At 45.5% G+C, this 27,466-nt stretch overlaps 1 protein-coding gene and 1 pseudogene across 1 annotated transcript in view; one reads left to right on the plus strand and one right to left on the minus strand.

The window, feature by feature from the left end:
• LOC140721274 (uncharacterized) overlaps positions 1-27,466 on the plus strand; it is a 349,814-nt gene that overhangs the window by 13,629 nt on the left and 308,719 nt on the right. The gene's annotated exons all lie outside the window — the stretch shown is intronic.
• Positions 625-9,351, minus strand: LOC140721249 (uncharacterized; annotated as a pseudogene).

Below are 27,466 nucleotides of genomic sequence, written 5' to 3' on the forward strand. Positions count from 1 at the left end.
GGACTTTTTCTTCCTAGTCTAACACCACGTGGACTTTTTCTTAACTAAACTTACTCTAATTCTACGCCTAGTCTATTTTCCTTTCCCTGCCCGTTCAGCCCTTCGTTTCATACGAAGTGATACCCACAGGGATTTACCAACACCACGTGGAATGTTTCTTAACTTAACTTCTTATTAACTTATTTGTACTTACCCTCACTGCAATGTTCTTGATCAATCCTCTGAGCCTCCTCTGTTAACCCCCAATTCTGCCAGATTGTTTGGACCGGAGAGACCCTTCGGCAGTGGTTCCACACTTCTGAGACTCCAAGACCTCCCCAAAGCCAACAGAATTCTTAGTCCAAATTGTCGCGAAAAGCACTTACCTTTTATTTGGGTGTACCTTTAATTCTGTTAGCCTTGTGGGGGTCCCTAGAGGGCTAGGAAGCGTCCCCAATCTGCCGTTTCCTTTCCGCGGGTCTCTATCTGGTCCTGCCGCGGTCGCCAATTTTGTCGTGGTTTCTCATGCCCCACCAATGACCAAGAGATGCAGAAGATTCTTCCAGAAGGGTTAAACTTTAATTTGCAAATCAAAGCTGAGACAGTCATTGAGCTAATCGCTGATTGCCCCCTGTTCCTCGGACACAGCATATTTTATAGCAGTCTCCTGGTCCAGTTGCATTAGCATATGTAATCGATCTATAGTTGCGTATTACACGTACCTCACGTACATCATGTCCCTATTGTTTCTACTCATTGCTTTAATCATGTTCTAATCTACATCTCTTAGCTACCTTTCATTAAGATACCATTGTCTTCTACATTTTTAGGATACATGCATAGCAAATAATAGTTCTAGGATTATGTGACTTAATTATGTTCTAATCTACATCTCTTTAGTTCTTTGGCTACCTCTCATTAACATACTATTGTCTTCTACATTCTTAGGATTTCAGTCTGCTACTAAATTGGGTACATGCATAGCAAATAGCAATGTCAGAACTGACCAATGTTCTAATCTACATTTATTTAGTTCTTTAGCTACCTCTCATTAACATACTATTGTCTTCTACATTCTTAAGTTTTCATTCTTCTACCCATGCATATCAAATAGCAGTTTCAATCAAATAGCAAGTTTCAAAACTGACTTCATAGTTTTGGTAAATTTATACTTTTATACTCCAATAACAGCAAGGGAGATGAGGCTGAGTACAGAGCTATGGTGGAAATCTTTGTCACATGGTACGAGCAGAATCATCTGCAGCTTAATGTGAAAAAAACTAAGGAGCTGGTGGTGGACCTGAGCAGAGCTAAGGCACCAGTGACCCCTGTTTCCATCCAAGGGGACAGTGTGGACATGGTGGAGGATTACAAATACCTGGGGATACGAATTAACAATAAACTGGACTGCTCAAAGAACACTCAGGCTGTTTACAAGAAGGGTTAGAGCCGTCTCTATTTCCTGAGGAGACTGAGGTCCTTTGATATCTACCAGACGATGGTGAGGATGTTCTATGAGGCTGTGGTGACCAGTGCTATCATGTTTGCTGTTGTGTGCTGGGGCAGCAGGCTGAGGGTAGCAGACACCAACAGAATCAACAAACTCATTCGTAATGCCAGTGATGTTCTGGGGGTGGAACTGGACTCTCTGGCGGTGATGTCTGAAAAGAGGATGCTGTCCAAGTTGCATGCCATCTTGGACAATGACTCCCATCCACTCCATAATGTACTGGTTAGGCACAGGAGTACATTCAGCCAGAGACTCATTCCACCGAGATGTAACACTGAGCATCACAGGAAGTCATTCCTGCCTGTGGCCATCAAACTTTTCTAATCTTCCCTCGGAGTGTCAGACACCCTGAGCCAATAGGCTGGTCCTGGACTTATTTCCACTTGCAAAGATTAACTTATTATTATTTAATTATTGATGGTTTTATATTGCTATATTTCTACACTATTCTTGGTTGGTGCAACTGTAACGAAACTCAATTTCCCTCAGGATCAATAAAGTACGTCTGTCTGTCACAGGTTCCACAGTGTTAAAATGAGAGAACAGTTGCTGTAGATTTTATCCGTCATCTTTACAAATCTACATACGAATTTTCACCAAAAGTGACTTGTCATGAGGAGTATCATCTTCAAATGAATAACCACATCACACTCAGGCAAGGGTTAACACATAAGTGGTCTCCACAGGATATCCCAAATCAGATCCACTCCTATGGGTTAAATGAGGTGACAACCACACATTCGATGTATGGTGAATGGATAATTATCCCACCCTTGTGGGCATAGGAAAGTTCTAAACAGTGACCTTTGGCCACTAGTTCCCTGGTTTCAATCTTTCCATTTTTCATCCATCTTCCTCTGAGTCTGAGTGACTGTGTCCTCAGTTAAAACTAAATAAACTGCGAGCAATGTAAACAATCTGCAAGTCAGACTGATTCACCTTCTTAATCTCTCTTAAAATGACAGTCCATATCAAACGAAACCTAGGGATTCATAACAATGGCCACTCCCCACTATGAACTGACTTGTGTTCCAGTAGTTGAGATGACTGAGTGAATCCTTTCCCACAGATTGAGCAGGTGAACGGCTTCATCCCAGTGTGAACTTGCTAATGTCTCTGTAGGTTGGATGACTGACTGAATCCCTTCCCACATTCTCAGCAGGTGAACGGCTTCTCCCCAGTGTGAGCTCGCTGATGTCTCTGAAGGGTGGAAGAGTTTGTGAATCTCTTCCCACATTCTGAGCAGATGAACGGCTTCTCCCCAGTGTGAACTCGCTGATGTACCAGTAAGGTGGATGACTTAGTGAATCGTTTCCCACATTCTGAGCAGGTGAAAGGACACTCCCCAGTGTGAACTTGCTGGTGTGCCAGTAGTTGGGATGACCGAGTGAATCCCTTCCCACACTCTGAGCAGGTGAATGGCCTCTCTCCAGTGTGAACTCGCTGATGACTCTGTAGGTTGGATGGATCAGTGAATCCCTTCCCACAGACTGAGCAGTTGAACGGCCTCTTCCCAGTGTGAACTCGCTGATGCTTCTGTAGGGTGGATGAATCAGTGAATCTCTTCCCACAGACTGAGCAGGTGAATGGCTTCTCCCCAGTGTGAACTTGATGATGTCTCTGTAGATTCGATAACTGAGTGAATCTCTTCCCACATTCTGAGCAGGTGAATGGCCTCTCTCCAGTGTGAACTCGCTGATGACTCAGTAGGGTGGTTGACCGAGTGAATCTCTTCCCACAGACTGAGCAGGTGAATGGATTCTCCCCAGTGTGAACTCGCTGGTGTCTCTGTAAGTTGGAAGACAGAGTGAATCCCTCGCCACAGAGTGAGCAGGTGAATGGCTTCTCCCCAGTGTGAACTCGATGATGTCTCTGTAGATTGGATAACTGAGTAAATCTCTTCCCACATTCTGAGCAGGTGAACGGCTTCTCCCCAGTGTGAACTCGCTGATGCTTGTGTAGGGTGGATGAATCAGTGAATCTCTTCCCACATTCTGAGCAGGTGAACGGCTTCTCCCCAGTGTGAACTCGCTGATGACTCTGTAGGTGGGATAACCGAGTGAATCTCTTCCCACAGACTGAGCAGGTGAACGGCTTCTCCCCAGTGTGAACTCGCTGATGACTCTGTAGGTGGGATGACTGAGTGAATCTCTTCCCACAGGCTGAGCAGGTGAATGGCTTCTCCCCAGTGTGAACTCGCTGATGACTCTGTAGGCGTGATGACTCAGTGAATCTCTTCCCACAGACTGAACAGGTGAACGGCTTCTCCCCAGTGTGAACTCGCTGATGTACCAGTAAGGTGGATGACTTAGTGAATCCTTTCCCACATTCTGAGCAGGTGAAAAGCCACTCCCCAGTGTGAACTTGCTGGTGTGCCAGTAGTTGAGATGACCGAGTGAATCCCTTCCCACACTCTGAGCAGGTGAATGGCCTCTCTCCAGTGTGAACTCGCTGATGACTCTGTAGGGTGGATGACTGAGTGAATCCCTTCCCACAGACTGAGCAGGTGAATGGCTTCTCTCCAGTGTGAACTCGCTGGTGACTGTGCAGGTTGGATGACCGAGTGAAAGTCTTCCCACAGACTGAGCAGCTGAATGGCCTCTCCCCAGTGTGAACACGCTGGTGTGCCATTAGGTCAGATGACTGAGTGAATCCTTTCTCAGATATTCAGCAGATCACCAGCCTTTGCCCGGTGTGGTGTGAACTGATTGGTGTGTCCACAGGTGGGAAGACCGACTGAACCCCTTCTCACACACAGAACAGGTGAATGGCCTTGCCCAGTGTTAACTTGCTGATGTACCTTCAATTGTGATAACCGAGTGAATCCATTCCCACTGTCTGAGCAGGTGAATGGCCTTTCTCCTGTACAAAATGACGGGCTTGCCAGTTGGTCAGATGACCGAGTGAATCCCTCCCCACTGTCTGAGCAGGAAGGGTGGTCGATTGAATCTCTTGCTCCACCTTCTTAAATATCTGGACAGAGACAACAGAACTGGTGTGCCATGTTTGAACTTCCTGGAGACAAATCCCTTGTCATTTTCAACCTGTAAAAGATTTACAAAATCCATCAATGGGTTTAGGACAACATTTCAAATGAGATTACATGAGTTGCCAAGGTTTGATCTGGTATCACACTGTTACAGTGAGTTTCAACCCAAGTTGGACAGAGAAATCTTCTCCTGACTGGGCAGAGAGCTGGTATCTGCAATGACAATCAATTCCCTGATGCTCTTCCTGTTTCTATAAGAATGGGGCATTTCTGCCGTCTCCAATCTGTGACCTGGCTCAGTTTGACTCTCTCCATTGGTATTATTCCCTGTTCCTGCTGAGCTGCATGGGTTCCTCACCCCACAGTAACTGAAACAGTCTCACGCAATTAGTCTTTCTTGATGTGCATCTCCCCATTGTAATATTCCCATGGGGATGAATAAAGTACCTATCTATCTATCTATCTATCTGGGATTTTCTTTTATGTATTATTAACTTAAAGTGCCACAGTTTTAATTCCATATAGAAAATTCCTGTTGAGGTGAATGGTTGGTCTGCACAGCTGTTCAAAAGACAGAGTGAATTTTTGTAATATTTCACATTCTTGTAGAAAATTACAACACAGAAACATGCCCTGTGGGCCATCTGGTCTGTGCTGAACTATTTAATCTGCCCACTCCCATACCCCTACCATCCAGGTACCTACATGAACCTCTGAAATGTTGAAATCGAGCTTGCATGCACCACTTGAGCTGGCTGCTCATTCCACACCCGGATGACTCTCTGTGTGAAGAAGTTTCCCCTCATGTTCCCCTTAACATTTCACCTTTCAGCCTTAACCCATGGCCTCTGGTTGTATTCCCACTCCATCTCAGTGGTAAAAGCCAGCTTACATTTACACTATCAATGCCCTTCTATCACAATCAAATCTCCCCTCAATCTCCTGCAGTCCAGGGAATAAAGTCCTGACCTACTCAATCTTTCCTTATAACCCAAGTACTCCAGACCTGGGAACATCCTTGTGAATTTTCTCTGAACTCTTTCAAAGTCTTTACATCTTCCCTGTAGATTGGTGACCAAAACTGCACACAATACTCCAAATTAGGCCTCACCAATGTCTTCTACAAGTCAACATAACATCCATCTATTGTTGTCAGTACTTTTGTTCATGAAGGCCATTGGGAGAAAATCTTTCCTTCCGTCTCTATCTAACTGTGATACCACTTTTGTTGAATTAAGGACTTTCTTCTACAACAGGTCCCTTTCTTCTACAACACTCCTCCGTGCCCGACCAGTCACTGTGAAAGACTTCCCTTGGCAGGTCAGACCAAGGTGCAACAACTCACACTTGTCTGCATTACATTCCTTTTTCCATTTCTCAAACCATTTTGCCAGCTGGTCCAGATCGCACTGCAAGTTTACATGCTTTTTTGGCATTGTCTAGATGGGACAAAGAGCCTGTTTCTTTACTGAACTTGTCCATGTTTCTATGGCTGAGAAGATGGCCAAACTTGTTTGGAAGGGAAAGGGTAGGAGTGACAATTGAGCACCAGTGGCTGGAGTTTCTGGAGCAATTCGGGACCTGAGTGATTCCACAGAAGTGGAAGCATTAGAAAGACAGGAGGACACAACTGTGGCTAAAATGAGAAGCCAAAGCCAACATAAATGTCAAAGAGAGGGCAAACAAAAGAACAAAAACTATTCAGAAGCTTTGAGAAACCAAAACAAGACAACAAAAAAAGTCAGATGAGCTCAGTGCATGGAATCATGACTTGTAGTCATTAATGGGTCTCGGTAGCGCCCAACAGTCTGAGGCATTTAGAGGAACAAAATATATGAGGCTTCAATTTCTCTTCAAAAGCAAGGTTCCCTGGACCAGTTACCTTTCAACTTTCATTTTGGCAGGCAAATACAAACTCTGCATCCTCAAAAATTCACTTCTGAAGGCCTCCCACTTACAGGTACTCCTTTGCCAGGAAACAGCCTGTCCCAAACCACACTTGTCAGATCCTTTCTGATACCATCAAAATTGACCTTTCCCCAATTTAGAATCTCAACCCGTGGTCCAGACCACTCTTTTTCCATATTTACTTTGAATCTCATGGCATTATGATCACCAATTTCTGTCACCAGCCCTGATCATTTCCTAACAGCTTATTGCTCACTTCTACGTTGGGAAATCTACGTACTGATTATGGGCTCATTTGAGAAACTTTACCCCATCTAGTCCTTTTACATTATGGGAGTTCCAGTCAATATATGTAAAGTTAAAATCACTTACTGAATCAACCTTTGTTTATTGACATGGCCCACAATCTACCTACAACTTTGTTCCTCTAAATCCCTCAGACTGTTGGGTGTAAACAAGTCCCAATAATGGCTACAATATCATAATTCCCTGTCCTGAGCTCATCTGGCTTTCCTACGATGTTTCTTGCATTGTGATATACACAGCTCAGCACATTCATCGCACCAGGCTCAACCATTTGATTGCTGACACTATCTGAGGTCTGAACAACATTTGACTCGTGTAAAGAAAACAAACTCTCCCTCATTGTCACAAAAACAAAGGAGCTGATTGTGGACTGCAGGAGGAATGGAGACAGGCTAACCCCTGTTGACATCAAAGGATCTGGGGCTGAGAGGGTGAACAGCTTTAAGATCCTCGGCATAAATATCACCAAGTATCTCACATGGTCTGTACATACCGGCTGTGTTGTGAAAAGAGCACAGCAGCACCTCTTTCACCTCAGATAGTTGAAGAAGTTGGGAATGGGGCCCGAAATCCTGAGAACTTTCTACAGGAACACAATTGAGAGCATCCTGACTGGCTGCATCACTGCCTGGTATGGGAACTGTACTTCCCTTAATCTCATAAACCTGCAGAGATTGGTGCAGACAGCCCAGCGCATCTGTAGATGTGAACTTCCCACTATTCAGGACATTTACGGAGACAGGTGTGGGAAAAGGGCCCAAAAGATATTGGGGACCCAATTCACCACAACCACAAACTGTTCCTGCTGCTACCATCCAGGAAACGGTACCACAGCAAAAGGACCAACAGGCTCCAGGACATCATCTTTTACCAGGCCATCAGACTGATTAATTCATGTTAATACAATTGCATTTGTATGTTATACTGACTGTTCTATGCACAAACTATTTATTATAAATTACTATAAATTACACATTGCACATTTAGATGGAGATGTAACGTAAAGACTTCTACTCCTCATGTATGTGTATGTAAGAAAGTCAATTCAATTCAAATCACCCTCTCCACTATCTGTCCTGTCATTCTGGCTCCCATTCCCCCTACAAATCATTTTAACCACATCAGCACCCCCCTCCACCACACTTGCTCTCGCAAGGGGATATTAGTCCCCTTCCTGTTCTGTTCCCCTAACTAATGAATCCCCTATCACTCCTTTGACTTTCCTCTGCCAGGTAATCCCCCCCACTACTTTCTAAAGTGTTCCACCTGTTGCTGTGGGGGATGGCCACAAGAGGACTCTGCGATGGGTATGTAACCTCATTCCCCTTCCTGACTCTCACCCAGTTTCCTGTGTTCCGCACCTTGGGTGTAACTCACCTCTCTTCATATCATATCTATCACCCCCTCCACTCCTGGATGATCCAGAATTCATCCATTTGCAGTTCAATCTCCTTAAAGTGCTGGGTTACAAGCTGCAGCTGGATACACATCTTGTAGATGAGGGCATCAGGGACACTGGAGGTCTCCCCACCTTCCCACCAATGTCCCCTCTAATTTGTAATGACAAGTGTGCACATAAATCATGTACTGTGTATTTTCTTTACCCAGTGACAACATGTGCACAGTGAATTTTATATAGAGAGGTATTCATTTTCACAGCTAGCAAATCACAGTCAATAAAAACGTTGATCTCCTCTGGGTTCAATCGAGTTCATCTGCACTCTCACACAACCTATGTAGCAGGCCTATAGTGGGTTATGAAGGATTTTCTCGCAAGAGCTTTTGCACACTGTCCATATGTGACTTGCTTGCTAAATGACGCTTTAAAAGGTCAGATTTCCAAATTTCACTCCAATTCTTCCCATTTGCAAATTCTCCAGCAACTTTTGCATCACCACAATACAGACAGGTAACACCAGTTTCTGTGTTGTACATAAATATTTCCCCTAAACCCTCTCCAGATGACTGACGGTGATGAACTCGGAGATGGCAATGCCAATGAATATGAAGGGAAGGGCAGTAGTCTGTCTCATTGGAGTCTGGCACATTTCTGATGTGAAAGTTACTTGTTGCCCAGGGCAAAGGTGTTTGATATTATCATGTACCCAGAGAGAATGGGTCAAAACATGTTCTCACCTGTAGAAAAGTTCAGAACAGGAGGAGGTAGAACAAACTACACAGACGCAAAATGCTGGAGGAACTCAGCAGGTCGGGCAGCATCTATGGAAAAGAGTACTAATGCTGAGTTCCTCCGGCATTTTGTGTGTGTCACTTGGATTTCCAGCATCTGCAGATTTCCTCTTCTTTGTGACTGGAGGTAGAACAAAGGTAATTTTCTCTACTGCTGATGCAAAAGATTTTGTTCCCTTTCTCCGAGTTCCTAATCCTTGCGTTTAGATAGCTGGAGCTCAGCTCTGTCTGAGAGATCTATCGGTTCCCATTCCCTCATCAACCGGAAGCTCCCCGGGGCCCGTGTACGGATCGTGGGGCTGAGAGAGAGCGGGAAGAGAGCAGGACTGTCCCGGGATTGTTGGCCACGGTGTCCGGATTTCACAGGAATTGTCCCAAAGTCGCTGTATAATATAAAAACACGGAGAATCGCTCTTACCTGCACCCGACATTTTCAAGGCCTTCAGTGTACTGCGTGCATGCGTGATACTTGGGGACGTCCTCAGCCTGCTGCCTGCGCATTTCATCGGTGCTTCAGCACCGGCGAAATTCTTAACGCATGACCCTCTGGGTAATCACGGTGCCATTAACCATTTCTGCAAGCACCAGTTCAATGTCCATACCTCATTCTTTTTCCCTGTGTATAGAAAAATCAGTAGCTGTTTTAACTCAGAAAGTGGCTCCCATAAACAATATACTCAATATCAATGTGTATCTAATGCCAAAGTAAAATGCAGTTATAAAACACAGGAGATTCTGCAGTTGCTGGAAATACAGAGACACACACACACAAAAGCTGGAGGAACTCTGTAATTCAGAGAGCAACTAAGCAGCGGAGTACACAGGCTAGGTATGCTGAAGGGGCTCGGCCTAAACGTTGTCTTTTTATTCCTCTCCACATTTGCTGCCTGAAATTAACCACCTTTTTTTCCGGTCAACCAGTTTACAAACGTTTCTGATCTTTCTTTTGTAGCCACATCCTATTGGTTTGATTCCTCCTCCTCCTCCTGGTAAACTCTAGACCCCATCTCTCTCTCTGGAGCACCAAAGCCCTGACTCAGGCTGGCAAATCTTCGGTTTCTGACTCTGCACCATCGAAGGAGACAGGCAAGACTTGGCTGCGGGTCTGGTCCAATACGGGAAGGAGTTTGAGGTGAAGACGGGATATCTGGTAAGACAACCTTTTAATATTGACCGATCCCAAGATGCTGTACCCCATCTCTGTGCAATTTCAGGCCAAAAAGTCTGTCGCACCAACTGCCCCCCTGTCTGGATCACCACAAAAGAAGGACAGACGCTCCCATCCATTTAGCAATATCCCCTCAATCCCGAGGCAACATTTTATGAGGATGAAAGCTCTTTTGTGGATCCAGCAGGATAACAATATTCTGACTATGCAATAATGATGGACGGTGAAGTAATTAAGCAGGCATCTTTTGAAGCAGCTGTCTCCACCCAGAAGGCTGAGCTGTTTGCTCTGACTCGTGCCTGTATCCCAGCAACAGACTAAAGTGCAAACGTTTACACAGACTCCCGTTATGCATTTGGAATTGTACATGACTACGGGGCTCTCTGGGAACGTGGGGATTCCTGACTTCCTCTGGCCACCCCATTAGTAATGCCACCTTTGTAAACAACTTACTCACCACTCTACAGCTACCTCGAGTTCTGGCTGTTATTAAATGTGCTGCCCACACACGCATGTCCGACTGTGTCACTAAACACAATGCTCTAGCAGATCAGACAGTGAAAAGTGCGGCACAATCCTCAGTAGTTGTAGCCTCCTCGCGTTCCCGTCAAGCAACCCTCCATGACTAAAGCAGAACGGGTTTGCAGGACATGTGGGAGGTACGTAATTTTCAGGGGGACGCCTCTGAGGAGGAGCACAAACTGTGGTCCCAGATGGGGGTGCCACAAAGACCCCAACCTAGGTTTTTGGATCACCCCAGCGGGACAGGTTTGTGTTCCTACACAGTTTTTACCAATATTGGTCGATGATATACATAATTGTACACACCTGGGAAAGGAGGGAATGGTTGGTAACCTGTACCCTGCACACCCGGTACGACTCCCTTGACAGGTGGACCCTTTTCTGTGTCTACAAGTTGATTTTATTGAATTGCCTAGAGTACATTGCTATAGATACTGCTTAGATATTATAGATGTGTTTAGTAGATGGGTTGAAGCTGTTCCATCTACCAATAATACTGTTATGACTGTTGTGAGGGTATTATTACGGGAAATAATTCCCAGGTACGGCCTGCCAGATATGCTGAGCTCTGACAATGACCCACACTTCGTGATGAAAGTAAACAAAGGCATACGTAATGAACTAGCTATCAAGCAACAATTCCACTGTGTACACCACCCACGGGCCGCTGGCACAGTGGAGAGAGCCAATGGCACTCTGAAGAGTAAACTGGCCAAACTAACAGTGGAGACTGGACTCACTTGGTTGATGGTCCTACCGATACCCAGTTCCACATGAGGGTTACCCCACAGGGTAAAACAGGGTTGTCACCAGCTGAAATCATTTATGGACGGCCCATGAAGACACCCTGGGGACTAAGACCTTGTGTACCATTGCTCCCAGAAAGTCTACCAGCAAAATTGGATATTCATACCCGAGGGGAAGACATGGGGAAATATATATGCCAACTAACCAAAAATTTCCAAGCATACATTCACAGGTATGACAGGCTTACAAGGAAGAGAACTACATTGCACCATGGAACCTGGGATTTTTTTTCCTGATGAAGAACTGGGATTGAGGGAAACTCGGACCTCGGAGGAGAGGACCATATCAGGTGTTACCGACCACCCCCACGGCTGTGAAACTGAAGGGGCAATCTCGGTGGATACATCATTAGGCGCCAAACATGTTACTGAAGGAACTGTGTAGAAGGTCTCTCTCGGACTAATGGGAATGTATTGGTTGTTAGTGGTGTTCATGTTTATGTCTTTGAGAGGGCTCACCCCAGCATCCGGGGGCCCCATGTTAACACATTTCTGTCTTTCTGTCATACCTATGCCAAACAGGTAGAACTAGGGGCCTGCTGGGTTTGTGCTGAAATTCCACAGCATGGTAAAACTAAGGTTCCAATGTCAGTAATCCCACTCAACCAGAGTGAGGAACTCTCAGCCTGGGCTTTCTCAAATAACATCCGAGGAAGTGAGATGAGGACCTGTGGTCCAGACAGAGATGACTGTGGCTGTCAGTGTTTTGAGGGATGGTGTCTCAGGCCCCCATCAAACGGAACTTCCAATACTGGGAAACATGCATCCTGGCCATACTTGCAGGTGCCCAGCAGCCGAGAGGAACAATTGAGATTGATTGATTTTGGATGATTACTTTTCTCTCCTATGGAGTAGCCGGGAATTTATGAGAGATAATCAATTTGGATACAGCACTTGAGGAGCTGGCCACAATACTGCAGGGGCCCTGACAGAAACACAGGCCCAAGTAACAGAAATATCCACTGAAATGATTGCAATCTGGCAAACAGTCATACAGAATCATACAGCTTTAGAGTTTATCCCAGCTGAGAAAGAGGGAACCTGTGCTGTTATTGACACAGAATGCTGCACGTATATCCCTGATGAATCTACTAACATTACACCCCTCTCCGAGCACACTGCAAAGGAGATTGACAGCATCAAGAAAGTAGGGCAGGATTTACACGGGTTCACCGAAGGGTCGAAATGGTGATCTTTGAAGGCCTGTTTGGTAATATGTGGGGCATGATACTGCACTATGTCCTAACAGTTGTACATATCTTTGTTACAATTACTGTTGTACACTGTCTTTACCCACTGAGAAGTCAATGCTGTCATCAGTTGCTATCTCTGTAAGAAGTTACTGTGTTGTTGATAATGTAATGATCAAAAGGAGGGAAGGATAAAGTCTGTAAAATGGTTAACACTTCGTTAAACAATAGCAGCCTGTTTTTCTGAAAGAAACTGCTGATGATCAACTGATGTGCTGAGCCATGTTTCTTCTTGTGGGTAGCTAGCTAGGGTTTCAAGATGCTTATCTCCTTGCACATTCACATGTAGAGATAGGATAGCTTCAGTCTGTTCTGTGTGTGTAAACCATTATGACTATTTTGTAGTTTGTCTTTAGGGGCTACAGCCTGTCATGTAGTAAATATCTTTGGCTCCAGCCTGTCTTGTGTGGGGGTATCTGGATGGATATATCTGTGGTGTAAGGGGAATTGTTAGTCAGTTAGTGGATTGGGTGGGAACAGTCACAGACTGTTCCTGTTTGAGCGACTAACTAAGTAAGCCCTGGGTGCTTGGAATAAAGAGTTTGTACCATATGGTCTCAGAGTGACTTTATCCAGATTCGACTTCCACAGAGTGGGAGTGGTTTTAAAGGGCTGGGCTGCTGGAAGCACATTACCAGACCTGGAGTGATTGCAACTGTGTCTGACAGAGGCATAAATGGTTCTTCTGGGCACATTCAGTCTCACCAACTATTTCCCACCTACTATTGTACAGGTATGTAATGTATAAAGGACCAGTGTTTGAGTAAATGAGACTCACCAAACTTCCTCCTCACTGACTCACTGGGAACTCCAAGTCAGCTGATTCGGAGTTGTTCTCTCCAGTTGATGCTCTCAGTCCTCGGGCCAGTTCACTTGTTGCTATTCCCACATCTTTAGCCATGGTTTGCTTCCAGCTGGGGTTTTTTCTTCCAATAAACCTCTCACCGCAGGTCTAACATTAACCAGAGAGATAATGAAGCACATTAACAATGAAAAGGAGAACCAAACATTTCTGCTTAATGTTACTAAGAACAAAACTCACTGAAACTTAAACGTTGAAGCCAAATATAATAATCTCAGTGAACAATCTTTTATTGTCCCTCACACATCACAAAACAATATGGGATAAGAAGGAGCCATCATTCTGTCATGGTAATACATAAGACACAGGAACAGGATTAGGTGATTTGATCCATCTGGGCTATAAACATGCAGGAGCAATGTGTGGTTAAGTTGGGGGAAGTTAACGGGACTCAGTGACAAATGTCAGATCCCCCAACACAACATAGGGGAAGCATCCTGACCCATCCGGGGACTCTGAGCACACACCACGTTATCTTGCATCACAAAGTGAAGGGCAGGGCAGATCAACAGTAAACAGCCTCACGTGACCTGTTGGTGGGTCTCCCATTTCAACTCTGCGGAAATAGACTGCCTGGGCTCCAGGTTTCAATGCAGATTAAGTGAAGTCTACAGATTTTTGACCAGCCCGGATAATCGGAAAATAAATGAGTAATTGGTCCTCAGTTTGGGGCTCACGGCCCACATCGGATCTCCCAGCTTGGGATCGGTCTCAATACTCACCGATGGGAACGCAATATCTTCTGCCCACAGACAGTGATCCCGACCCCGGGCTCCCCCACCCAGGAGGTGAGGACCCTTCCCTCGATCCCACAGATGATGCACTTCAGCACTGAGCGGAAAAGAAAACACCACCCGGCCGGAGACAGTGAACATGCGCGAAGTGAGTGTCACATCATCCGGAGGGCAGGGCCTCGGAAACAGATGCACAGATGCTGCCCATCTGCTGTTAAATGGGAGGGGCAAATGAGATCACGTGACCAGTGGGGTCTCCCACCCCAGGCAGAGTTTTCCAGCTACCCACCATTCTGTGTAAAGAAACAAACTTGCTGCTTACATCTCCTCTCACCTTAAATATATTAGACATTTCAACCCCCAGGAAAAATAGCTTGTCTGTCCACTCAGAATCAGAATCAGGTTTATTATCACCAGTGTGTGTCATGAAATTTGAAAACCGTGCAGCAGCAGTTCAATGCAATACATATTATAGAAGGAAAAAAAATAATAATAAAAATAAACAACTAAATCATTTACAGTATATCTAGGACCCTTACTCTTTGTGATTTTAATAAATGACCTGGATGAGGAAGTGGAGGGATGGGTTAGCAAGTTTGCTGATGACACAAAGGTTGGGGGAGTTGTGGATAGTGTGGAGGGCTGTCAGAGGTTTCAGTGGGACATTGATAGGATGCAAAAATGGGCTGAAAAGTGGCAGATGGAGTTCAAACAAGATAAGTGTGAAGTGGTTCATTTTGTTAGGTCAAACATGATGGCAGAATATAACATTAATGGTAAGACTCTTGGCAGTGTGGAGGATCAGAGGGATCCTGGGGTCCCACTCCATAGGACACTCAAAGTTGCTACGCAGGTTGACTCTGTGGTTAAGAAGGCATATGATACATTGATTTTCATCAATCGTGGGATTGAATTTAGTAGCCGAGAGGTAATGTTGCAGCTATATGTGACGCTGGTCACACCCCACTGTGCTCAATTCTGGTTGCCTCACTACACGAAGCATGTGGAAACCATAGAAATGGTGCAGAGGATATTTACACAGATTGGGGAGCATGCCTTATTAGAAGAGTTTGAGTGAACTCGGCCTTTTCTACTTGCAGCAACGGAGGATGAGAGGTGACCTGACAGAGGTGTATAAGATGATGAGAGGCACTGATCGTGTGGCTAGTCAGAGACTTTTTCCCAGGTCTGAAATGGTTATGAAAAGACATGCACAGGTTTAAGGTGCTGGGGAGTAGTTGCAGAGGAAATGTTATGGAAAAGTTTTTTTACTCAGGGAGTGGTTGGTGAGTGTGTGGAATTGGCTAACAGCAAGGTGGTGGAGGTGGCTAGAATATGGTCTTTTGGATAGGTACCTGGAGATACTGGAGAAAAATAAAGAAATACTAGCTTAGAAAAATAGAGGGCTATGGGTAACCATAGTAATTCCTAAGGTAGGGACATGTCGGCACAACTTTGTGGGCCGAAGGGCTTGTATTGTGCTGTAGGTTTTCTATGTTTCTGTGACTAAATTAAAAATCGTGCAACAAACAGAAATACTACATATTTTAAATGTGAGGTAATGTTCAAGTGTTCAATATCCACTTAGCAATCGGATGGCAGAGGGGAAGAAACTGTTCCTGAATCACTGAGTGTGAGCCTTCAGACTTCTGTACCTCCTTACCTGCTGGTAACATTGAGAAAACCACATGCCCTGGGTGCTGGAGGTCCTTGATAATGGACGCTGCCTTTCTGAGACATGGCTTCTAATCCTCTGGTAATCTTATAAACGTCTATCCAGTCTCACCCCAGCTGGCACGGCTCCGGAGAAAACAACATAATTTTGTCCAACCTTCCGTTAAAGCTCAGGCCCTCTAATCCAGGCAATATCCTGGTAAACCTTTTCTGCGCCCACTCCAAAGCCCCGATATCCTTCCGAGAATGGGAGCGACCAGAACTGTATGAAACATTCCAGATGTGGTTTAACGAGTTTTATAAAGCTGCAACACAACTTCCCGACTTTTGAACTCAATGCTTCAACTGATAAAGATAACCATGCCATTTGCCTTCTTAACCACCCGATCAATCTGTGCAGTCTCTTTCAGGGAGCGATAAACTTGGAGTCTAAGATCCCTCTGATTATCAACACTGTTCATGGTTTTGCATTTAACAGTGTACTGTCTCATACATTCGACCTACCGAGCTGCCAAGATGATCATCACTAATCAAATCTCACCGAGATTTCTCAGGTCCTGTTGAATTTATTGCCAAGTGCACAAGTACGGGAAGGTACAGGTACAGAGAAACACTGACTTGTGGCAGCATCACAGGCAAGTACATTCAGATAACACACGGAACACAAATTATACAATTCTTTGTCAGTAACAAGATAGAAACATGTTTTACTTCCTCCGGCTAATAGGACCAGAACAACAGGGGCTGAGCAGCGGCTCATCTCAGACGGTTCGGTGTGAAGGTCTCACAACCCGGACCGACCCCGGCAGATTCTGTGAAGGAAGCGAGGCGAGGCCGCCAGTTCGGGTAAGTTCATCCCCTCCCCCTTCAGGTTTCACCGATCTCCTTGTGTTTCTCTCTCCCTTCCCCACCCCCACCTTTTATTCTCCAGTCCTGCCGAAGGGTTTCGGCCGCTAATGTCGACTGTTCTCTTTTCCTGGATTCTGCCCGGCCTACTGAGTTCCTCCAGCATTTTGTGCGCGTTGCTCGCATTTCCAGCATCTGCAGATTTTCTCTTGTTTGAGTTCGGGAAAGTTAACTCACTACTCAACGTCAGACCTCCCCGCTCGCGACCGGCTTCAATACTCACCGAAGGAAATTGTTGATGTCGCCCCGCAGAGAATAATCCGTCTCCGGCTCCCCGTCCAAGGGGGTGAGGACCCCCTCCCGATCCCGATCCCGAACCCGGACCCGCCGCTGACCCACTTCCACAAAGAACGAAAAAAACATCACTGCCTGGCTCGGGCCTGTGCGCACGCGCAATGTGCTTCTTTTTGCGTCACAGGCGGTGGGCGGGGCCTCGGAAACAACCCCGCAAATGCTGCCGATCTGCGGTAAAACATCATCACGTTTCGCTGGAGGGTCTCCCATGTGACCGGTGACTGTTGCTCGCCCTTCACATACTGCCCTACCCACCGCCGCATTTCCCACATTATTTCATTATTTCCCTATATCATTTCCATACGTATTTAGATTTTCCCTCGATATCTTCCCCGATCCCTTTCGCTCCAGCCCCACGTCACAGAGTTCTCAGAGTTATAGTTTTGATTCACATCCCTTCCCGAGACACAATTCAGACCCACACAGAAAATGAGCTGGTTTCTTTTAAATCAGTCAACACACACAAAATGCTGGTGGAACGCAGCAGGTCAGGCAGCATCTATAGGAAGAAGCATTGTCGACGCTTCGGGCCGAGACCCTTCGACAGTCCTGAAACGTTCCGAAACGTGGACAGCGCTTCTCCGTATAGATGCTGCCTAACCTGCTGCGTTCCACCGGCATTTTGTGTGTGTTGCTTGAATTTCCAGCATCTGCAGATTTCCTCGTGTTTGTCATTTAAATCAGTCTATGTTTATAAACACTCATTTCTATTCACATTCCTCTGGCCTCACTGGACAGCAACACTGAAACATCAAGTGAGAAACAACAGGAGGAGGTCATTCGGCCCCTTTAACCATCAGCAAGATGGAGGCTACTCTCCCATCTCAGCCACATGCTTCTACCGATCCTCATCTTCTCGATCCTTTGGGTCTCCACAAATCTGCCAGCCTCTGTTTTATGTGAGGACGATCACCGAGTCTTCAATACCCTCTGTGGTGTGGATTTACAGACATTCACCACCCTCGGCGTGGAGACATTTCCCCTCATCTCAGTCCCGACATTTTCACTGCCATCATATTTGACCTACTAAAATGAACCACTTCACACTTACCTGGGCTGACCTCCATCTGCCACTTCTCAGCCCTGTTCAGCATCCTATCAATGTCCTGCTGTAAACTCTGACAGCCATCCACACTATCCACAAAACATCCAACCTTTGTGTCATCAGCAAACTTACCAACCCATCCCTCCACTTCCTCATCCAGGTCATTTATAAAAATCACAAAGACTTGGGGTCCCAGAACAGATCCCTAAGGCACTCCACTGGTCACCGGCCTCCCTACAGAATATGACCAAGCTACAACCACTCTTTGCCTTCAGTGGGCAAGCCAGTTCTGGATCCACAAAGCAATGTCCCCTTGGATCCCATGCCTCCTTACTTTCTCAATAAGCCTTACATGGTTTACCTTATCAAATGCCTTGCTGAAATCCATATACACTACATCTACTGCTCTTCCTTCATCAATGTGTTTAGTCACATCATCAAAAAAAATTCAATCGGGCTGTTAAGGCACGAACTGTCCTTCACAAAGTCATGCTGACTATTACTAATCATATTATACCTCTCCAAATGTTCATATCCATAGCGACTTATCCAACTTGATGCTTTCCAAAAGCTGCAGCACATCCTCTTTCTTAATATCTACATGCTCAAGCTTTTCAGTCTGCTGCAAGTCATCAGTACAACCACTAAGATCCTTTTCCATAGTGAATACTGAAGTAAAGTATTCATTAAGTACCTCTGCTATTTCCTCCGGTTCAATACACACTTTCCCACTGTCACACTTGATATTTCAGGGTGAAATGTGAATTTTTTTCGGGAATTTGAAGGGGAATTCTTCACTCAGAGTTTGGTGCGAGTGTGGAATGAGCTGCCAGTGGAAGTGGTGGATGTGGGTTCGAGTTAGACACTAAAGAGAAATTTGGGGAAGGACATGGATGGGAAGTGGATGCAGGTTGTTGGCAGTAAAAACAAAAACGGGTCTGTATTGACTAGAAGGGCCGAAAAGTCTGTTCCAGTGCTGCTGGGCTCTGTGACTCTAATAATATTCTGATTTGTAATTTCCACAGTCATGTGCTTTGCTGCTAATTACCGAACCCAGTAATTTACAGAATGGGTGCAGAGGCTGCCCAGTGACTGTTCCTGTGATCAAAGTCACTGGGACGTTTTATCACTGAGCAGATAATGTCTTCTCCATTCTCTTTCACTCAGTCCATCACTCAACACCTTCCATGTTTACAGGAAATCACAGAACTCACACAGAAGGAAACCGTATCTAACAACACTCTTTTTTGTTACTTCCAAATAAGGGCTTATTTAAGAGAAAAATTAGGTCAAACAATGTTATTGCCGAAATCTAATAAAATAGAAACTTTAATTCAAACAGGAAAAAACTAAAAAAAATTATTTCTTGTATATATAGATTGATTCAAAAACAGGCAATTAAACAAGGAATCCATAAGTCAAGACAAAAATGGGAAATTGACTTGAATATTAAAATTGAAGAAACAAATTGGTCAAGACTATGTCTTGATAGTATGACAAATACAATAAATGTCCGGTTAAGATTAGTGCAATATAATTTTTTACATCAGTTATATATTACACCACAAAAATAAATAAATTAAATCCAAATTTATCTGATCAGTGTTTCCGATGTAACCAAGAAATTGGTACTTTTTTTACATTCTACTTGGTCTTGTTCTAAAATTCAACCTTTTTGGACAAGTATAAGAGTTTTATTGGAAGAAATTATTGGAACACAACTTCCACATAATCCAATATTATTTTTATTAGGCGATATTGAAGGGATAAAATCGAATAAATATCAGAAAGAATTTATAAAAATAGCACTGGCAGTAGCCAAAAAGGCTATTCCATTTACTTGGAAATCGGATGCATACTTAAGTATAGATCGTTGGAAGAATGAAATTTCCAGCTGCATTCCACTTGAAAAAATTACTTATAATCTAAGAGATAAATATGAAACATTTTTGAAAATTTGGCGCCCTTAGTTACAAACGACAAGATTAAATATATAGGTGCTCTGAAGATAGATAGATAGATAGATAGATAGATAGATAGATAGATAGATAGATAGATAGATACTTTATTCATCCCCATGGGGAAATTCAACCTTTTTTCCAATGTCCCATACACTTGTTGTAACAAAAACTAATTACATACAATACTTAACTCAGTAAGAATATGATATGCATCTAAATCACTAACTCAAAAAGCATTAATAATAGCTTTAAAAAAAAGTTCTTAAGTCATGGCAGTTGAATTGTAAAGCCTAATGGCATTGGGGAGTATTGACCTCTTCATCCTGTCTGAGGAGCATTGCATCGATAGTAACCTGTCGCTGAAACTGCTTCTCTGTCTCTGGATGGTGCTATGTAGAGGATGTTCAGGGTTTTCCATAATTGACCGTAGCCTACTCAGCGCCCTTCCCTCAGCCACCGATGTTAAACTCTCCAGTACTTTGCCCACGACAGAGCCCGCCTTCCTTACCAGCTTATTAAGACGTGAGGCGTCCCTCTTCTTAATGCTTCCTCCCCAACATGCCACCACAAAGAAGAGGGCGCTCTCCACAACTGACCTATAGAACATCTTCAGCATCTCACTGCAGACATTGAATGATGCCAACCTTCTAAGGAAGTACAGTCGACTCTGTGCCTTCCTGCACAAGGCATCTGTGTTGGCAGTCCAGTCTAGCTTCTCGTCTAACTGTACTCCCAGATACTTGTAGGTCTTAACCTGCTCCACACATTCTCCATTCATGATCACTGGCTCCATATGAGGCCTAGATCTCCTAAAGTCCACCACCATCTCCTTGGTCTTGGTGATATTGAGACGCAGGTAGTTTGAGTTGCACCATATCACAAAGTCCTGTATCCGTTTCCTATACTCCTCCTCCTGTCCATTCCTGACACACCCCACTATGGCCGTGTCATCAGCGAACTTCTGCACATGGCAGGACTCCGAGTTATATTGGAAGTCTGATGTGTACAGGGTGAACAGGACCGGAGAGAGTACGGTTCCCTGCGGCGCTCCTGTGCTGCTGACCACCGTGTCAGACCTACGAACTCCGTGGAGCATGTGGGGATCTTCCGATATCCAGGCACTCTTTCTTTCTTTCTTTCTTTCTTTTTCTATAGGGAAGTTAGGGGGAGGGGCTAAGGGGAGGGGGAAGGGTATTTTTTTTCTTCTTTCTGTAATTATCTGAAAACTCAATAAAAAAAGTTTTTTAAAAAAACAGTTATTTTGACACTAACCTTCGTCAGTTTCCTTCGCCTGCTACCTTCCCTGTAACCTCGACTGCGTCCTTGCCTGTATCGCCGTCAAGTTCAACCGCCGGACTGAGACTGGAGCCTCGCCATGCCAAGATATGCAGCTATCTATTGCTGAGTTTGGATCTGTCTCTTTGTGTCCCTGTGTTTAGTGTCCGTCAAGGAAAGAGTCCCGGCCTTAGGAGGGTCCTGACTCTGTGTAGAACCCCGGCTCTCAGACCTGTTCCCAAGGAGTGGTCCTGGTTCTGTGTTCTGTGTAGATCCCCGGCTCTCAGACCTGTTTCCAAGGAGGGGTCCCGGCTCTGTGACCCTGTACTCCAACACCAAGGCTCTGTGTTCCAAGATCAAGTCAGGGCGCCGTGTTCCAGTCCCGTCCAAGTCTGAGCTTCGTGTCCTCATCCAGTTCTGGTGCCTCCCTGAGCCCAGGAGTACCTCGCCCAGCCTGGTGCTGGAGATTCCTCGTCCAGCCCTAGCCACGTCCAAGATCCTGGTCTAGTCCAAGCCACGCCCCTGTGATCCCAGTGCTATCTTGTGTCTAGTCTGTTCCTAGTCCCGAGTGCTCGACTGGATCCGGGTTCTGAGCCCGAGTCAAGACCCATGTTCCGGGTCCCTGTCCAGCCTCTGGCTCGCAGTCCTAGTCCAGACATCTAGTTCCAAGTTCCTCATCCAGGTCCAGCTTTCATAGTCTGAGTCCTAGACCAGGCTCAGTGTGCTTGACTCGTCCAGGGCCTGTATCCATGTCCAGCGTCCTTTCCTCCTGACCTCCGTTGCATTCTGGATAATCTTAGCCCTGCTCCCAGTACTTCAGTGTCTGTGTCTTGCATTTGGGTCCGCTACCAGCGCCCCAACCCCCCCCCCCCCCCCCCCCGCTTGCAACATACATAAACCAGCCCGTGGTGTTCCTAACTGTGATTTCCTCAATATAACGAACATTACCGAGAATCTGGAATCTGCAGCGTTCGCGGTTACAGAGCTACTGACTTGTTAAGTGATCTTTATGTGAGGGTGGAGGTAGAGGTAGAACGCTACCTCCCTCCAGTGCTGAGAATGGGAGGAGAGTGAGGTGTTGAGAAAGTTGTGTGTGGAAAGTGGAGAGCGGGTAGCTGCAGATGAAAGTGAGTGTGTGGAGAGATGGTGGGGAAAAGAGAGGAGGAGAAAGAGAGACCATAAGACATGGGACTAGAATGAGGTCATCTGGCCAATCGAGTCTGCTCCGCCATTTAATCATGACTAAACCTTTTCCCCTCCTCCTCAATCCCAGTTCCCGCTCTTCTCCCCGTAATGTTCATTGCCATGTCTAATCAGGAACTTGTCAATCTCTGCCTTAAACATACCCAATGATCTGGCCACCACCGCTGCATGTGGCAACGAATTCCACACACTCACCATACTTTGGCTCAGGAAATTGTTCCGGATCTGTTTTGAAAGGGCGCCCCTCTATCCTGAGCCTGTGCTCTCTTGTCCTAGACTGTCCCACGATGGAACACATCCTTTCCACACCCACTCTGTCCGGGCCTTTCGAAAGGGTTCAATGAGATTCCCCCTTATCCTTCTGAATTCCAGCGAGTACAGATCCAGAGCCATGTAACGCTCCTCGTGTGATAACCCTTTCATTCCTGGAATCATCCTTGTGAAGCTCCGCTGGACCCTCTCCAATGGCAGGACATCTTTTCTAAGATGACGGTCTCAAAACTCTTCAAAATACTCAAGGTGAGGCCGCACCAGTGCCTTATAAGGCCTCAGCATCTGATCCTTGCTCTTGTATGCTAGACCTCTTGAAATGAATGCTAACATGGCATCTGCCTTCCTCACCACCGACTGAGCCTGCAAGATAACCTTCATGGTGTTCTGCACAAGGATTCCCATCTCCCCCTGCATCTTAGATTCCCGGAATTTCTCACAGTTTAAAAAATAGTCCGCATATTTGTTTCTGCTACCAAATTGCATGACCCTGCATTTTCCCACATTGTACTTCATTTGCCACTTCCTTCCCCATTCTCCTAAACTAAATCCTTCTTCATCCTTCCTGTTTCCTCAACACTATTGCCCCTCCACCAACCTTTGCATCATCTGAAAACTTGGCAGCAAAACAATCTATTCCATTATCTAACTCATTTATATAAAGCATAAAAAGAAGCGGTCCCGTCACTGACCCCTGTGGAACTAGTGCCTGGCAAACAACCAGAAAAGGGTCCTTTTTATTTTAACTCCCTGCGTCCTGCCAATCAGCCAATGCTCTAACCACTTTAGTGAATTTCCTGTAATACCATGGACTGTTAACTTGGTAAGCAGTTCATGTGTGTGCACCTGGTCAAAGGACTTCTGGAGTTCCAAATGTACAGCATCCAATTCATCACCTTTATCTAATCTACTTGTAATCTCCTTCGAGAATTCCGAAAGAGTCGTCAGGCAGGATTGTCCCTGAAGGAAACCATGCTGACTTTGTATTATCTTGTCCTGTGTCACCAGATACTGCATCACCTCACTCTTAACAATTGATTCTAACATCTTCCCAACAACTGAGGTCAGGCTAACTGGTCTATAGTTGCCTTTCTGCTGCCTTCCTCCTGTCTTAAAGAGTGGAGTGGCATCTGCAATTTTCCAATCCTCCGACACTATGCTGGAGTCTAATGATTATCGCAAGATAATTTCTAATGCCAGCAGAATCTCTAACGCTACCTCTTTCAGCACCCCAGGGTGCAGTTCTTCTGGTCACGGTGACTTGTGTACCTTTAGGTCTTTCAGTATTTTGAGCACCTTCTCTCTTGTCATAGTAACTGCACCTACTTCTCTTCCTTCCCACACCACAATATCAGGCGTGTTGTTAGTGTCTTCCACAGTGAAGACTGATGCAAAATACTCAATTAGTTTCATCAGCCATCTCATTGCACCCGGTTATTATTTCTCCTGCCTCGTTTTCTAGCGGTCCTTGATCCACTCCAATTTCTCTTTTATTTTTAATATACACTTGGTGAAAAACTTTTATATTCCACTTTGATATTATTTGTTAGCTTGCTTTCATATTTCATCTTTTCCCTTCTAATGATTTTAGTTGCTCGCACTCGTGTTGTGATCACATTTTCCAAAGGTTCTTCTACTTTAAGCTCCCTAATCGCCTCCCGTTCATTATATAGCACCCAATCCAGTACAGCTGATTCCGTAGTAGGCTCAACGACAAACTGCTCTGAAAGGCTATCCCTCGGGCATTCAACAAACTCATTCCCTTGAGATCCATTACTAACTTGATAGAGGGCTAAAAGAAAGGGAGTGGGAGGTTTTTTTACGGAGACTGGGATGGAAAGGTGGAATTGGTGGGGGGGGGAGGCGACGTGGTGGGCTACAGAAAGGGGTGAGGAAGGATGGGTGTGCAGGATACCGAGGTGGTGGGGGTGAGCTATAGGGGTGGCGAGGAAGGTGAGGTGAGGTGAGTGAAAATGGCGTCAAGAGAAAGGAGAGGGGGAGACGAGTTTGCAGCGTAAATGAGTGAATGAGTGCAGTGTGGAGGGTGTGGTAAACTGATCGGGTTCGTGGAAAGGAGGGTTCAGTGTTTTGGGTGGCGAGGAGAGTGGAGCGATTTGGAAGGGAAGAGGGAGAGGCTGGAAGAAGAGTCCCCTGTGACGGGGAGCGGCAGTGAGGAGTCATGGATGAGTGAGAGGCGGTGCGTCTGGTCAGAATGATTAAACTAACCAGTTATTTATCCACAGTGGCGAATATATTAGTCGTGGTTGAGATTGTGGCCCTCGTCTCGGAATCCCACAGCGAAACTTTTACCGCACATGGTCCCGGTTCTGCAACCCGACGCTGGGGTGGGGTAGGGGGTGTTGTGGGGTGAGGCCGGGGTTGGGGGTATTGCGATTTCCACGCACTGCTCCCGATCACTGTCGAACTGTAAATCCGTCAGATCATGTACTTAACCATGTACTTAACCAAGTTTCTGTATGTACACCAAGTGAGTGTATATTGGTGAGCGAAGGAGGCCATCATATCTTGCAGAGGGATTTGGATCAGCTGGATAAATAGCAAATGGACCTTCGGTAGGAAACAGGAGGCTAGGGTTTACAGATTAAAAGTAGGACACTGATGAGTGTGTACAACAATGGGTTCGGGGAATACAAGGTCACAATGCATTGGAAATGGCATCCTATGTGGATAGGGTCGTAAGGAAATGTTTTGACGCATTGGACTTCATGTACTGGGTGCAGGAGATGGGATGTTATGTTGAAGTTGGGGAGGCCTGATGTAGAGTATTGTCTGCAGTTTTGGTCACTTAACTGCATGAAATATGTAAATAGGTTTGTAAGAATACATTGAGAATTTACAAGGATGATGCCGCGATTGGAGGACCTGCGTTATAAGGAAAGATTGAATAGGTTAGGACTTTATTCCTTGGAATGTAGATTTCCGGGACATTTGATAGAGATTGTACAAATTATGAGGCTTACAGGTAGGGTTAATGGAGCGGACGGATGGGAAGAGAGGGATAGACCGGGGGAAAGGGGAATAAAGGACAAAGGATGTGCAGAGGAGAGTATAGTGGTGGTGAGGGGGGTGCTGACGGAGCGGTGCAGAGCTAGAGGCGAGAGTGTGGGCGGAGAGCGAGGGGGTTGAGAGAGTGCAGAGTGAGTGGAAAGACTGGTGGAGAGAGGGACAGAAATATGAAGGATAAGTGGAGATGGAGGACACAGGAGTGATGATGATTTCACTCATCTTTCCTCCTCTTCTACACTTCGCTTTCCCCACTCTCTTCCCCAATCTCTTCCCATCACCCTCTCCCGCTCTCCATGTCCCCTGTAGAAGATGGTCTTGATTGACGCTAACCAACTCGCACCTTTAAACCTCGCCTCCAGTTGGCACAGAAATCCATTGAAGACACCTTCCCCGGTCTACAGCCTGAAGAGGTCAGTGCATTTCATCACAGGTGGCCATTTTCAATCCGCGGCTCACTCCTTCGCTGATAGTCAATCAGGTCGTCATACCCTCCCTTCGGGCATTTTAACACAGGTGAAAATTTTCAGTGAATGCATCTCTCCCTCCCAGACGACATTCTGACAACAATTTTTTACTGAAGTTCTTGCCTCACTCCCTCCATGGTTCCCATTTTGGATCAGCCCATCACTCTTTCCCGTGTTAAATCAGTTGGCCCTTTGGAATAAGCGACATTCCAAGAGGACATCGAAAGTTTCTTTCGAAACATACAGTCGGAAGCAATATGCGAGACTAGATGTCGGACACTGGGAAAAGACGCTGGAGAGATAGTAATGGGGAAAGGAAATGGCGGACGAACTGATTGAGTGTTTTGCATCAGTCTTCACTGTGGACGACACGAGCAATATGGTGGAATTTCCCGGTGTCATGGTTCATGAAGTGTGTGAAGTTACCATCATTAGAGAGAAGGTTGTTGGGGAACTAAAAGGTCTGAAGGAAGATAAGTCACCTGGACCAGATGGTGAGATCCCAGGATTCGGAATGAGGTGTCTGAAGAGATTGTGGAAGCATTAGTAATGATCATTCAAGAAACACTGGGAGCTGGAAAGGTTCCAGAACACTGGAAGTTTACATGTGTCACTCCACTCTTCCAGAAGGGAAAGAGTCAGAAGAAAGGAAATTGTAGGCCAGTTAGGCTGATCTCGGGTTGGAAAGGTGTTGGTGTCTATTATTAAGTAGCTCTGACGGTACTTGGAGGCACGTGATAAGATAAGCTGTCGTCAGCATGGTTTCCTCAAAGGACAATCTCGACTGATAAATCTGTTGGAATTATCTGAAGAAATAACAAGCAGGAGAGGCAAAGGAGAATCGATCGAAACTGTGTACTCGGATTTTCAGATGACCTTTGACAAGATTCCATACATAGAACTTAGAATAGTACAGCACATTACAGGCCCTTCGGCCCAGAATGTTGTGCTGACCCTCAAACCCTGCCTCCCATATAACACCCCACCTTAAATTCCTCCATATACCTGTCTAGTAGTCTCTTAAACTTCATTAGTGGATCTGCCTCCACCACTGACTCGGGCAGTGCATTCCACGCACCAACCACTCTCTGAGTGAAAAAACTTCCTCTAATATCTCCCTTGA

The sequence above is a fragment of the Hemitrygon akajei genome, unplaced genomic scaffold (genome assembly GCF_048418815.1).
Source record: "Hemitrygon akajei unplaced genomic scaffold, sHemAka1.3 Scf000053, whole genome shotgun sequence".
In the NCBI taxonomy this organism is placed as follows: domain Eukaryota; kingdom Metazoa; phylum Chordata; class Chondrichthyes; order Myliobatiformes; family Dasyatidae; genus Hemitrygon; species Hemitrygon akajei.